This window comes from Suncus etruscus, chromosome 16 (genome assembly GCF_024139225.1).
Source record: "Suncus etruscus isolate mSunEtr1 chromosome 16, mSunEtr1.pri.cur, whole genome shotgun sequence".
NCBI lineage: Eukaryota > Metazoa > Chordata > Mammalia > Eulipotyphla > Soricidae > Suncus > Suncus etruscus.
The window spans coordinates 47,203,322-47,219,066 of NC_064863.1; the positions used below are offsets into that span (position 1 = coordinate 47,203,322).

Genomic DNA, 15,745 nt, shown 5'->3' on the forward strand with positions numbered 1-15,745 from the left:
CAGTGAGCAGGATATAAAAGTGAAGAATAAAAATGGGGAGGGGAGAGAGAGAGAGAAAGAGAGAGAGTCCTTGTAAATAGTTGACAGGAGATACATACCATAGGCTCACACTCAGGACTCTGGGATAACTCCATCTGGATGAGATCCTGGGTTAGGTCAAGTTTCATTATTGGCACAGGCTCTTAGAGAAGTTTGTGGGCAGCTTCAGAAGATATTTGCTGAGACTTAGAACTGGCTGCAGTTTGGGTTGTTTTGTTTTATTGCATTTTTGTCACAATTCAGCAGTTGGCATTGCATTGTGACCTTGATTTGTCCTTTGTGCCTCTATCTTCAAGGTAAAAACAAGTAAAACTGAAATAAAACTAAATAGGTGGCCAGATCTGTGACAAAGCACACCCTTCACTACCTCCTCAATTTTACTTTCTCAATTTCATAGAGCCATGAATTTTGCCTACCCACATTTTCAGCGTCCCTTGTCATGAAAGCACTGATGTGAGACCACATTTGGTCCAACAGACTTTGCAAAGTTGTCTGAGGGTCTAAGAGGAAAGTCCTTTTTCACTGCCGCAAATCTGGTTAGCATATAGTCTAGAGCTACTACTACTACTACTACTACTACTACAACTACTACTACTACTACAACTACAACAATTCTCAGAGGTATGAGTGAGGTCTGTGAAAGACAGAGTTAAGAGATGGAAAATATCTGGATCCTTAATGACGTTATCAATCCAATCTTTTATAGTTAAAATGAAGCCAGACACAGCTCGGTGATATAACAAATGTCTTTATTATTCCATCAAATTGGTTAGGTAAACTAATTGGTTGGACAGTCTGTAATTGGAAGTCCAAACTATTCCTTACTGATGCCATGGCTGCAAGTTGTACCATCTTAAATTGCTATGCTGTAGGCTTATCCTGTATTGCCTCTAGACAAAAACCAATGCTAGAGTCAATACAAGGGTACAAATGTAATGTGTCCCTGATAGAATGTTAGCGTCCCCTTTTCTAATTGGCAACAGGTGAAGGAAATAGATTCTCTCTGCTGGATGGAAGAATATGTAAGTAGGTGATCTGCATTTGAACCTGAGTTTACTTGTGTGACCTTGACCAAAATATTTTTCTGTGCCTCAGTTTCCTTATGCAACATAATCACTCTGACTTGTTGAAGGGGAATAATCAAGCTAACACCTAAACAATGCTTAGAACAATGTCTGGGTTCCTAGCAAGACATTAATCAATTCCAATCCGGTTTATCTTCATCTTCTCCAGGTAGTGCCCTTTTTGCACATTGCTAATGTGCTTTGTGACCCACTTTGTGCCCTTATCTTCCTTTGCCTACCATTGTTGGGAACAGCTGAATTTGGTGTGGGACCTGACTGGAATGACAGAGCCCACTCAAATCTCTTGTGACCAGGCAGACTGTCAGATAATCAGAAGTTTAACTGACACAAGTAACACTCTCTGTCATATCTTATCACCGCAGAGAAGCCAACATTCCCTGTGCTCTCCACAGCCTGTGTGTAGATGTTCTTCACCCTAGCTACTGGAACAAAGATGACAAGAACTCTCCAACATTGTTTACCCACAGGTTCCTGAGGTACACCCTTCACATTTTCCTTGTAGTGGACAGAAGGATAAAAGTTCTATGCATTCTCTCATTCACTCTCATTTTTACCTTTGCCACCTTTCATTTCTTCCCTCACCTCTTTAGTTTTTCTGCTGGGCCAAGACATCTTCTAAGCTTCTCTTAGGAGGTTCTTTTCCCATCAAATCTAATTTTTGTGTCCTTATCTGATCCCACCCCCAGGGAGTGCAAAGACTCTTTCAGCTTCTAACATCTATACTTGGCTTGTCAATCCAGCTTGGCTTCCAGCCAGTGCTCTTTATAACTAACTTGTCTGTAGAACTCTTGGCAGCTTCCAAAATACTTTGGCCTAATCCTCACAAAAATCTTGTATGATATGTGTTTTAATTCCAAACCAGAAATCCTTGGGAACCTTTTTTTTGTTTGTTTGTTTTTGGGCCACACCCGGCAGTGCTCAGGGGTTACTCCTGGCTATCTGCTTAGAAATAGCTCCTGGCAGGCACAGGGACACCGGGATTCGAACCAACCACCTTAGGTCCTGGATTGGCTGCTTGCACGGCACTGTGCTATTTCCCCTTGGGGACCTTTTATTCCCTGGTAGAGATCAAGGGCAGAGGGAAATGTGACAAAAATACTTTACTTTCTTGTAGCATAGATCAGAATCGATGAGGACTGTGTCCAGTTTTAGTAGAGACAAAAATAAATTCCCGTCAGAAATCAACTGAAGTGAATCTGAAACTTAAGGACTTGACCTTTTTTTGTTTTGTTTTGTTTGTGGGCCACACTCAGTAGTACTCAGGTGTTACTCCTAGCTCTGCACTCAGAAATCGCTCCTAGCGGGCTCAGGAGACCAGAAAGGAAGCCAGGGATTGAACCCAGGTCTGTCCCAGGTCAGCCACATGCAAGGCAAATGTTCTACCTCTATCACACTGGCCCAGGCTTTGGTCTTTTAAGAGTAAATGACCAACCCCCAATACTTCCTTGTATAAAAGTTTCTAGTTCTGATTTCTAACGAGGGGCCCAATGTAGACCTGAGAGAGGGAAAGGAAAAAGACTAGCTTAGTGAAGTACTTCCAGGTATACTAATCTTTTGTCAGTTTTTATGAAGCCAAGGAAACTCACCATTTGGCTCTTCAGATTAAAAATGTTCTTTTGGGGCCCGGAGAGATAGCACAGCGGTGTTTGCCTTGCAAGCAGCCAATCCAGGACCTAAGGTGGTTGGTTCAAATCCCGGTGTTCCATATGGTCCCCCGTGCCTGCCAGGAGCTATTTCTGAGTAGACAGCCAGGAGTAATCCCTGAGCACCGCTAGGTGTGGCCCAAAAACCAAAAAAAAAAAAAAAATAAATAAATAAATAAATAAATAAATAAATAAATAAATAAATAAATAAAAATGTTCTTTTGGTGCTCGCTTCGGCAGCACATATACTAAAATTGGAACGATACAGAGAAGATTAGCATGGCCCCTGCACAAGGATGACATGCAAATTTGTGAAGCGTTCCATATTTAAAAAAAAATGTTCTTTTGCTACTCAGTGATTTTTCATTTATACTGGCAACACAAGGCTTCTCAAACTGAGGCGCTTGAGGAGATGCCTTTGTGGGTGGAGATTTAAATGCTGTATGAGCAACTGAGATACAGTTGGGTTTTCTTGGAAAGAACTGTGGAGCTGGGATTACTGCATTCTAGAAGTGCCTTTTCTGAGGTGAAGGACTATGTATATGGGCTGGTATCACACATACTTCTGCCAAGTTCTCCATCTGAGCTGCCAGACTCATGGAAAAGTTCCTTTCACTTCTTGAATTTTATTCAATGCCAGATTAGAAGGCCTGGAGAGAAGTCAAGGGCAACCACTGTGGTAACCAGGGCAGTACTAATGATAAACAAAGTTTTTTTTAATGTTCTGCCTTCAAAGAAGATTAAATAATAATAAATAAATAAATACCAAAAAAGCCAACCTGACTCACTTTCTATGTTCAAGTACAATCCTGTTTCTTCAAAGATAGAGAAGACCACAGAGCTACGTTTTCGGCTGAAGGGTCAACAAATGGATTCCCACAGAATACAGAGAAGTGGGGAAGGTGGGTTTCACAATAAGAAGATAAGTTATTTCATAAAGCAATGGAAAAATGCCACTATTCTTGTTTAAGTGGCATAGAATATAGCAGAGACTTTATCCCCTAAATCCCACCCCAGATTGTAGCCTGGTTCTCTCAAGACAGGCCAGGTTTCCCAACCCATTTCTGCCTGCCAGATCCTTCCTCTGAATAGGGCTTCTAGAGGGGAATTATTTATTGTTCCTTGAATGGACTTTATAATAGAAGAAACCCTACCTTTGGAAGTCAAATGAGTCATCTTCAATGTCTCTCAGGAGGAAAATACTGAAATGAGCCTCAATTTCTCTCTCTCTCTCTCTCTCTCTCTCTCTCTCTCTCTCTCTCTCTCTCTCTCTCTCTCTCTCTCTCTCTCTCTCTCTCTCTCATGGTTTTTGGGTCACACCTGGCAGTGCTCAGGGAAAACTCCTGGCTCCATGCTCAGAAATTGCTCCTGGCAGACAAAGGGGACCATATGGGATGCCGGATTTGAACTGATGACCTTCTGCATGAAAGGCAAATGCCTTACCTTCATGCTATCTCTCCGGGCCCCCCCCCTTTTTTTTTTTTGCTTTTGGACCATACCTGGCAGTGCTCAAGACTTACTCCTGATTCTGTGCTCAGGAATTACTCCTGGCAGGCTTAGGAAACATATGACATGCTGACGATCAAACCCAATCAAACCTGGGTTAACCATATGCAAGGCAAATGTCCTACCTGCTGTGTTCCAGCCCCTTTCTCTTTCTTATATACCATTCCCATTTTGTCCACATATTCTGTCAGTGTCATGCTCAAAATTCATTCACTACCTCTATAAGAAACCATGCAAATCACATTTATTCAATATTAATACCTATTATGTTTCACAAAAGAAAATGAATCAGTAGGAGATATATTTTAAGAGATTTCTACAATGAATCAGTTAATATACTTGTAGGAGCTTCCAAAATCAGAGAGAGAGAGAGAGAGGCACAGGAAAGGCAGGGGCCAACTCTATCTTTGCATTCTGGGCTGAAGCTGATGTCCCAGGTAGATTTTCTTCTTTGTATCATGTATCAAAAAACCCAGAAAGTTAATATTAACTGACATTTGTGGAAAGGAGTCCTTGTCCACTACTGGACAATGTCATTTGGTTCAGCCTCAATGGAAAGCTGTTTGATGATGTCTCATAAAAATAACAATAGAACTTCGACATGACCCAATGATTGCAGTTTGCTGCAATATAGATGTAAGGCATCCTGTTGAGAGAACTAAGTCAGAGTGAAGGACAAATGCAGGATAATTTCCCTCATCTGTGAAATATAGAAGACAAAACAAGAAAAAAGACAACACCAAACATTGACAAATTCTTTTTCTTAGAGGGGCCACACCCAGTGACACTCAAGGGTTACTCCTGGCTTTGCACTCAGTAATTGCTCCTGGCTCGGGGGACTATATGGGATGCCAGGGTATCAAACCGCTGTCTGTCCTGAGTCAGTTGCGTACAAAGTAAATACCCTACCGCTGCGCCATCACTCTGGCCCCTCATTGGCAAACTCTTGACTTTGGGTTAAGATTACCCAATACTTATTGCTAAACTATGTGGGGAAAGGAAAAATAGAAGGAGTTTTAGGTAAAAATGAGAAAGAAAGAATGAGTTATTAGTATATATGGAATAGAGAAAAAACTGTACTGAGGGAAGTTCATTGGCATTCTTCGGGAAACAAAAGCAAGGTTACATAATAACCTAGCCTTATGGTTTAAAAATAAATTGCTATATTTTAAACATTGTGTTTTACAGAGTGGCTCCTAATACAATTATTTCTAGCATTCAACGTTCCAACACCAATCCTATCACCAGTGCAACATTCCCTCCACCATTGTCCCCAGTTTCACAAATTCCCCCAAGCCTATCCTTTGGCAGGTAGAATAATTTACTTAATATTTCTTGTTACAACTAAGTGGTAATGGAATTGTCGAAAAAACCTTCATTAAAAGAAAATTTGTGAAAATTCTCATATCTCAATGGAGTCATTATGTCATTGTCTGAGGGTTTACTAAGCTATTTATTGCTAGCTGAGCATTCTGATTTTGTTTTTGTTTGTTGAGCTTATGTGACTTCTATGATGATTTTTCACTTAATTTGGTATATTCTTTCTGCGATGTGAGTACACAATTAGGAGGTGTCAAGATCTATGGACTTCAGGGCCGGAGAGATAGCATGGAGGTAAGGCATTTGCCTTGCATGCAGAAGGTCAGTGGTTCGAATCCTGGCATCCCATATGGACCCCTGAGCCTGCCAGGAGCGATTTTTGAGCAGAGAGCCAGGAGTAAACCCTGAGCGCTGCCGAGTGTGACCCAAAAATCAAAAACCAAAAAAAAAAAAAAAAAAAATATATATATATATATATATATATATATATATATATATAGACTTCAAGGATCTGTGGAGCTGGGCCAATGATCTCATATTGCAGCAGCAGTGATTTGTGAGAGTGGCTACTGGGACTTTGGGAAGTATAGTGGCACAGGGACCTGGGGCAAGGTTGCCTAGCTTCAAAGAGTCCTGAGATGTCAGCCACAAAACTGGCACACCTCAAGTTTGGGACAAGTAGGTGTTTCTGCAAGATCAGTGGAAAAGTGGTGAAGCTGGGTCATTGGCATAGCAACAGTTGTTGGGTGTGTCTGTGTGTGTACCTGCGTAGGCTTCAGCAGAGCAAGGATCTTGTCTCCCCCTCTCGAAGGGCTCCAAAGCCCTCAGCTGTGAGGTCAATAGATCCACAGATTTTCTTGGCTTGTTTGCCTTGCTTTCGAGAGTTAGTTAGTGCAGGAAAATGGGCAGCCCTCAGCTCACATTTTTAGAAACTAGGAAAAGGGACCAGAGCGATAATATATCTGTAGGTTACTTGCTGTGCATGTAGCTGAGCCAGTTCTATTCCAGCATCGCATATGGTTCCCTGAGCACCATCAAGAGCAATTACTGAGTGCAGAGCCAGGAATACCCCCGAACAACTCTTAGTATGGCAAAAAGCAAATTAGAAAAAGAATTTTAAAATAAAACAGGCAAAAATGGGGCTAGAACAATAGTATAGGGCTAAGATGATTGAGTTCCAAACTACAAACATGTTTGTAATCATGGTGCTTAAATATATTATTAAAAAATAAAGATTATTGAGTTGCACACTGCTGATCCAGTTTCTATCCTTGGCATTCCATATGATCTCCTGAGCATCCCCAGAGGTAATTCCTGAGTGCAAAGTCAGAAGTAACTCCTGAGCATCACCAGATGTGGCCCCAAAACAAAGCGAAGCAGAAAAGAATCTTACAGATAGTGGGAGTCCTCCCTAGAAAATGAAGACACAAAGTATCTTGGTCTAAGTGTTCATATACTAATTTAAAGAAAGAGTGGCAACGGTAAAAACAACAACAACAAAGTAACTTAGATACACTGTCAGATGTCCATAGCATTATTTGGGTCAACGGATGCCCATACACAACCTGTCTATGTGATTGGCTCTTCCCTCTAGATTTGTGTTAAGTACAATCTTCAACAATTGAACAACAATCACACATGTCAATATAGCCTTGGGACACACTTCCAGAATGTCTCCCAATCACTAATATATGACTGCATGGGGAGACAAAAGGAAAATGAATAATTTTAACAAGGTCTATTTACGCAGATTTCTCTGTTTCTAGTGATAAGAATATTCTTTTCCTCCTGGTATAGGGAGGGCATCTTTCACATGGGAGTTTCACTTCCTGTTTTGGAGAAGAAAAGGATTGGACAGAGCGTCCTTATTGCATATGCAAAGTGGCATATTTAAAGATAACATATCCTGAATCCCTTTTTTGTTCACTGAAGTTTTACTAAAACATCACTATATATGTGGCATGGAGTAGATGTTTAGGAAGTACTGTGGTAGGAGTAATATGGAGGGAGAATGGTAGGAAGCAGGTCGAAAAGTGCCGCAGGGAACAGGGTGTGTGTATATACACTAAAGGATGAAGTTCTTTGTTGGTTAACTGAAGCCAATATATTTCTCCCAAAGAACTGAAGAATACTCCAATTTATCTAGTTAGGAAAATGCCAGTCTTAAACCAGCCTTAGTTTTTCCTTCCCACAGGGAAAGTCACCCAGAGCCACTGTGTACTATTAGATTAGTCAGCATATTTGGATTAACTGAGTACTTTCCTTTCTAGATACTTTCCTTTCTGGAACATAACCTAAATTCTGTTCCCACTGAAATTCTAGGAAATGTGTGAATTTATCCAAAGTCCTTTGAACTAGACTCTGTAAAAATAGTCAATATTTAAAGTTCTAATAATGATTGTTTAATGCACTCTATGTCCCAACATTAGATCTTCCAATAGTGTTTACTGTCTTCCACCATTGTCTCAGAGCCTTATCTCCTATCCCACCCCTATCTTGCCCTTGAAAAGCTCACTTCAGTAGACCAGTTCTCATGTTCTGTTGTCTTTAGTCACTGTTATTCTTTCACTCTGTTTTTTCAATCATTATATATATGAGAGACATAATTCTATAACTCTCTTTCTGGCTGACTTCACACAGCATTACACCCTTCACTTTGGTCTACAGAGTGACAATGACATGATTTCATATTTATTTTAACTGAGTAGTATTCCATTATGTGTATATACTACAGCTTTCTTATCCAATCATTTGTTCTTAGACAGATGTTTCCAGATGTTTCCAGATTTCAGCTGTTGTGAACAATATGCAAAAGTCTTTTCAAAAGAGTGATCTGAACCCCTGGGGAAGTTGCCAAAAAGTGAAATTGCTGGGTTATGTGGAAGCCCAATTGAAAACAACTCTCTTTAACTCTTTAATGAAGACACAAAGTATCTTGGTCTGAGTGTTCATATACTAGTTTAAAGGAAGAGTGATTGATATTACACCATATCCATTGTTTCCTAGATTCCCATTAACAATTACAAACTCAAATTATAATAATTTTATTCTATTTTTTAAGATACTTGCAGTGCTTGTGGTCCAGAGGCCACTGCTGGGCAAAATCAAGACGCAGTGATGAAGGTCTAAAGTTCAGTGCTAAAGCCTGGCAAATGCAATGTGGCTTAGGCCATGTGATACATGGTGGCCACACCTGGTGGTGTTTATGAAGATTGAACTTGGTGTTTGAAGCAAATGAGGTACATATCCCGGTCTTCTGAGCTTTTTCCTGGGTTTTCTTTTTCTAATTTTGTGGAGTGGATTCTAATAATGCTATTGCCAAAAATCAATGTTAACTTATGTCACAGAAATTTTTATTTTATGCCATAGCAATAAAAATATTATATTAAATATTCTAATTGGCTAAGATGAAACCAGTAAAAATAAACCCAAGGTGTGACACTATTAACTGACTTAAGGATATAGGGATTATATCGTCTGTGGTATGATCAGAGTGAAGCTGTAACTGGTAGCAACTTTATGTAGATCATGGAAGAAAGTGGATAATGTAGAAGTTAACTGAGAAAACAGGTGAAGAAAAAGAGATAAGCAAATAATAGAGGGGACTGGAACAATAGCATAGTGGGTAGGGCGTTTGCCTTAAATGCGGTAGACTCAGATTTGATATCTAGTATCCTTTATGGTCCCCTGAGCACCACCAAGAATAATTCCTAAACACAGAGCCAGGAGTAACCCCTGAATGCTGCTGAGTATGACCCAAAAACAAAAGAAAAGGAGGAGGAGGAAAGGGGAGAGAAAGAAGGAGAGGAGGACATTAAGATGAGTCTGAGAGAAGAGCCTCTCTTCCCGAGAGTTCTTTTGTCCTTCACTTTTTGCTCTTTCAATGAATTTCCAAGGACTCCGCCCTTGGACTCCTTTAAAATAATTTAATGAGTTCTCTGCTTCTATTCTCAAGACAAGTTAACTACATAATGTTTTATTGAGGAGAACCATTGAAAAGCAAAAAATTGGGACCTGAGAAATAGTAACAGCAGTTAGTGAGCACTGCTTTGCATGTGCTCAATCCCACTTCAATCTTGGGAACTGCCTGCTTCCCCATGGGAAAACATTGGAGTTTGGAGACAGACCTCTAAGCAGTGCAGGCTATGGCCCTAGAGAATTCCATTCCACTGGAATGGTCCAGGTAATCCACAACACCACAGGGCATAAACAGAACTGTATCCTCAGGTCCTCACATTGAACTGCATTTCAGGATGCCAATAATCAGGGGAGAAGCCCTTAGGCCTATGTGCACTGCCAACCAGAACTTTATGGTACTTTCAGTTGGAATTATGGAGTGACTCTGATATTTTTAGTGTATGGAAAATAAAATAAAAAGGAGTTTCAAGTAAATGGGGTATTTTGGATTAAATGCTCCAACAGAAATGTGACTTGGTGAGAATAGTTGAATCTGAATGAAATCTGGAGTCTAATCAATAATAATAGTAATACTGTTTTCTTTGAGAGAGAGAGAGAGAGAGAGAGAGAGAGAGAGAGAGAGAGAGAGAGAGAGAGAACTAGGGCCAGTTGTTAGGGTGCTTACCTTACATGCAGTGAACTCCAGATTTGATCCTCAGCATCCTATATAGTTTCCAGAGCCCACCAAGAGTGCAGAGCTCAGCAGGTGTGGCCCAAAAACAAACAAGAAAACAAACAAAAACCTGCAACACTTTTTAAATTCAAGTATTCATGATAATTTGGTGAATATATATATATATATATTTTTTTTTTAAAGTGGTCATAGTCTAGTCAGTACCCATCCCCACACATAGGTACAATATATTTTCTGTAATGGGAACTTTTTTGGAGGGGGCATGTCTGATGGCACTCAGGGGTTACCCCTGGCTCTGTACTCAAAAATCAGTCCTGGAAGACTCAGGAGGGCTATATGGGATGCCGAAGATCAAACCCAAGTCTGCTGCATGCAATACTGTGCTATTCCCCTCAGGCCCAGAACTTTTAAGAAGTTCTTCTGAAATCTCAGGGGATGGCTCAGTGGTAAGAGCACCTGCTTTTTGCAGCAAAGGGCTGTGAATTTGACTTCTAGTGCTGCTGCCTGGGACACCCAATGCCAATGTTGCCAATGCCAACACCCAATGTTTTATCTCTACCTCACTGCCAAGAGCACTGGGATTAAAGATGTGTGAGCAATGCAACCAGGACACACAACTCTTGGCAAGCATGTGTGCACATCATGACATCATCCTGTACACTCTAACCAGAAAGTGCTTTAGGACCACAACTAACCCTCCCTCCCATTCTCCTCTCTCTCTCTCTCTCTCTCTCTCTCTCTCTCTCTCTCTCTCTCTCTCTCTCTCTCTCTCTCACACACACACACACACACACACACACACATCTTCCAGGCAGCACAGTCCTTGGACATCATAATAACAAAGGAAAGGAAATGGGGGAAGTTATTTAGTCTTTCAAGAATTTTCTCTCTGACAACTTTCAGATAGACAGTATAATGTTGACGGGAGTGATAACACATTGGTACGGTGTTCACCTTACACACAGCTGACCTGGGACAAAGCTCGGTTTGATTCCTCGGCATCCCATATGGTCCCCTGAGCCTGCTAAGAGCGATTTCTGAGAGCTGAGGGCAAGCCAGGAGTAAGCTCTGAGCACTGCTGAGTGTGACCCCAAAACAAAACAAAAACAAAATGGACAGTACAATGTCATGAACCACTGTCATCATGTTGTATATTACATCTTTATGACTCATTTCTTCTATAAACTTTATACATTTTGACACCTTTTATTTTATCATTTGTCCATCTAGCACCAATCAGCTCTGTAACAATAAGTTTGGGGCTTTTTCTACTTTTTTACTCTTTTTTTTTTTTTTTAGACTTTACATATGAGATCATATGATTCCTGGTAGTGCTTTAAAGAGAAGAACTTTAAGGAGAAGTGAACAAAATATGAGGACAAAATTAACTCTACTTAAAGCATATAACTGAGAGGATATTTGAGAAAGAAAAGAGAAAAGAATGGAAGGAGAAATAACACAGTTGAAAGAGGTCTAGATGCAGCTGTCCTCAGAGCATTTTTATGGAGTCACTTAATTACTGAAGCATGCAATGTTGGGGCCAAAGTAATAGTTGAATGTATAGAGAGCTTGCTTTATAAGCTGCTGACCCAGGTTTGATCCCTGGCATCCTATATGGTCCTCTGAGCATCCCCAGAAGTAACTCTTTTTTGTTTTGTTTTGTTTTTGTTTTTTGGGTCACACCCGGCAGCACTCAAGGTTTAATCCTGGCTCTAGGCTCAGAAATTGCTCCTGGGAGGCTCTGGGGACTATATAGGATGCCGGGACTCGAATCATCATCCTTCTGCATGCAAGGCAAGTGCCTTACCTCCATGATATTTCTCCGCCCTCCCACCCAGAAGTAATTCTTGATATGCAGAGCCAGGAGTAACCCCTGAGCATGCTGGGTATGGCAAAAAAGAAAAAGAAAAGAAAACACATGTATACTCCTATGTTAATCACAACACTATTCACAATAGCCAAAATCTGGAAACAATCCACATATACAAGAACAGCTATTTAGGCAAAAATAAAACTAACACATATACACAGTAAAATGTTATTTGGCCCCAAGAAAAGATGAAGGCATACATAGATACATGCATGGATACATGGATGGATTGGGGAGTATAATGTTGAGTGAAATCAGTCAGAGAAAGAACATACTCAAATGATCTATCTCATTTGTGAAATATAAAGAAACATTGTAAGGAAATATAAATGCTTGATAGCAATAGAAACAAAGACCAGAATAATTGGTCTTGAATAGGACACTTGCTAGTGGGGTGTGGGTGTGCGGAATAAGTTAGAGAAGGGAACACTAGAACAATGGAGGAGGGGGAAAATCCCTACCACAAGGTAAACTAGGGGATGGGAGGAAAACTGGGGACATTGATGAAAGGAAGTACACACTGGTGAAGGGAATGTTTGGAAACATGGTATGCCTGAAACTCAATCATAAATATTTTTGTGATTTATAATTCTGACTGATTCAATTTAAAATTCTGTTTTTTAAAAAAGATAACCCGATTTCCTCTCACCAGGGTGTTGTGAGAATTAGCACTGACAGGTGTAAGAGCTAAGTTGCTCTTACAATCATTGTTTGTTTACTTTTTTAACTAGAGTAACTCTAAAATGCCTACCAGGAAGTAACAGATACTAAATCACCACTGACTTGGTAGGATCTCAGTTTATAAATGTACTTGCTAAAACTCAGAAACATCTAAACCCAATTAGATATTTTTGTGGTCTGAATTAGCTTTGAGGCATGTCTTGGCAAACTTAAGTCATACTTAAGTCATAATTGTTCAACCTTATATGTGTCAACCAGACTGACTGTAGATTGAAGCCAAACTAAGGACACAATTTTATGTAAAATCAAAGCTACGTAACTACATCTTTGCTCATGAGTCAGCAAAGAAAAGCAACAGAATCACATGTCACTACCACATGGCTGAAGGAACTCAGCCCTGGACAGCCCACTCAGCAAATATCTGCTCGAATGTAAGCCTATAAGATAACTAATGAAAACTGGAAATGACTTTGACGTAAAATCCAATATGCATCCATGAAAGTGAGAGGCAAAGATTGCCTAATACTGCTGTGATTTCTCAGAACTCTACAAGACCCTGGAGGCCTTAACATGTAATGCTGATACATTTAGCCCTTTTCTTAAGCAGACAAAGCCTTGGAATAAAAACTTTATTGATTGATTGATTGATTGATTGGTTGGTTGGTTTTTTGGGCCACTCTCAGCGGCGCTCAGGAGTTACTCCTGGCTCTGCACTCAAAAATTGCCCCTAGTAGGCTGGAGTAACATATGAGATGCTGGGAATCAAACCAGGTCCCTCCTGGGTCAGGCGCATGCAAGGCAAATGCCCTATCACTGTGCTGTCTCTGACCCCTAATTTTTTGTTTTTGTTTTTGTTTTGTTGTTGTTGCTGTTGTTGTTTTTGGGCCACACCTAGCAGCACTCAGGGGTTACTTCTGGCTTTGTGCTCAGAAATTGTTCCTGGCTTGGGGGACCATTTGGGATGCTAGGGATTGAGCCTGCATCTGCCCTGGGTCAGTCGTGTACAAGGCAAACACCCTAGTACTGTGCTACCACTCCCTCTGGCAGTCTTGGAATTTTTTTGTCTGAAACATTGGTGTTCACCAATCTTTCTATGAGCTCTTTGCTTCACTCAGATTTTTCTCAAAAGTAGTCTGAAAAAATATTTGTCACAAGTAATTAAGGAACACTGAAGCAGGAGTTGGCAGTGTGCAATACCAAGAAAGAATTTTCTAGGTGAAAAAGAAACTTCACTTTCACTTTAACTTTCCCCTTAGCAATGAGGAACGTATCCACTGCCTTTCATTATTCAATGGAGAGATGCTGAGAGAAGCATGTACTCTCCCATACTTTGAGAGAATCTTCCCTTATGTTGAATTTCATCTCAAAGTGTTGAAGAATCTCTAGAGCAGAACACTGATAATTAGAACATCATTCTGGAAGGTACAAGATGCTGTCGATGAGAATAACATCTGGATGGATCCACAGTGAGCAATTTTCCACTATACTTAAGACTGAGATGAGCAGTGGGCAGTGAGGAATTTGCTGTGGGCCATTAGATGTGGATGTGGTTGTCACCTGTATGTCATCGGCATACATACCTGTATGTATGTACATACCTGTATGTCGTGCAGCCACTCTTGCAGCTAGATTTCAGCTAAATTGCAGTAGAAAGCCTGTCTAGAGTACAGGCCAGTGGGGAGTGGGGAGGAAGGACACTTGGGATATTGGTCATGGGAGTGTTGCACTGGTGAAGGATTTTATATATATATTAAAAATCAAAAAAGAAAAAGAAAAGATAAGGCCTCCCAATTCTCACCACAGGCTGTGTTCTTTACACTGACTGTATAGAAAGAGGAGGTACAGTAAATACACCCCATATACACCTCAACCCAGGTCCTTTGCCTGGTCTGTATTGTGAATTGGGAGACAAAAATTAAAAAAAATCAAAAAAATAGATTTCAATCTTGTGATATTTGGTTCCACAGAGAGAACACTGATCCGAAAAATAAGACCACTCAAATTAGATTATGTGATTGCCGACAAAATCTGGGTTGTGTTAAGATGGATATATTGGAGATTTCTTATTCCTATGGTATATCCAGCACTGCATTAGAGATCATGCTCCATCCAAAACAAACAAAATTTTAAAAAAAGCAAAAAAACTGTGATGGAGAAAGACAAAGATTTCTTCCAAATGTGCAAAAATGTGCTCTATTAGTGAGTCAAAATAAGTAAGAGAATACAGGAAAAGACATCTTAATCTACTTTGTTTCTCAATGAACTTAAAAGGAGAACCCTGGGGCCGGAGAGATAGCATGGAGGTTTGCCTTTCATGCAGAAGGTTATCAGTTCGAATCTCCATCCCATATGGCATCCCATATGGTCTCCCTGTGACTGCCAGGAGCAATTTCTTTTTTTTTTTAATATAATTTTTATTTTGATCATAGTGTCTTACATATTGTTGACAATAACATTTTAGGTACATATTTACATAAAATCAGGGGGGATTCCCATCCCCAAATTGTCCTCCCTACCCCTCCGTTGTTGTCCTACCTCCCATTTCCTCTTCCCTCACCCCCAGGGCGGCTAGAATATGTGGTCCCCTCTGTATCCAACCCACTACTTAGTAGTCTTGCACCTGTTTGGTCTTGATGCCTCCCTTATCTCCCCCTCTAACTGTAGGCAAGACTAGCTAGTTCAAGTTGCGTGGTTTTGCCTGAAAAGGAGAAGATAAATAAACTGGGGTAAGAGTCTAATACTCCCAAAATGGGTGGAATCCTTCTAGAGGCTCTCATCATCGATTTGGGAGATGAAGGAGAGAAAGAAGGTGAAACACTCCACCAGTACCAAAAAAAGTGTCAATTATCCAGTGAGGACTCCAGCTATATCGATAAGCACCACAAAAAACAGCCAAAAAACAAAGCAAAACAGACAAACAAATAAACAAAAAACAAAACAAAAACAAACAAACAAACCAAAAACACGCCATGGTCTTGAAATAAGAAACATGGCATAGCACATAACGAAG

At 40.3% G+C, this 15,745-nt stretch overlaps 2 non-coding genes across 2 annotated transcripts; both read left to right on the top strand.

Moving 5' to 3' along the window:
- The first annotated feature begins 2,991 nt into the window (after nucleotides 1-2,991).
- LOC126032932 (U6 spliceosomal RNA) lies at nucleotides 2,992-3,098 on the top strand. The gene has a single exon (XR_007504090.1). It is a non-coding gene; the product is annotated as a U6 spliceosomal RNA (small nuclear RNA).
- Nucleotides 3,099-14,516: 11,418 nt separating this feature from the next.
- On the top strand, nucleotides 14,517-14,649 carry LOC126033288 (small nucleolar RNA SNORA51). Its single transcript, XR_007504396.1, has one exon. It is a non-coding gene; the product is annotated as a small nucleolar RNA SNORA51 (small nucleolar RNA).
- Nucleotides 14,650-15,745: the final 1,096 nt, after the last annotated feature.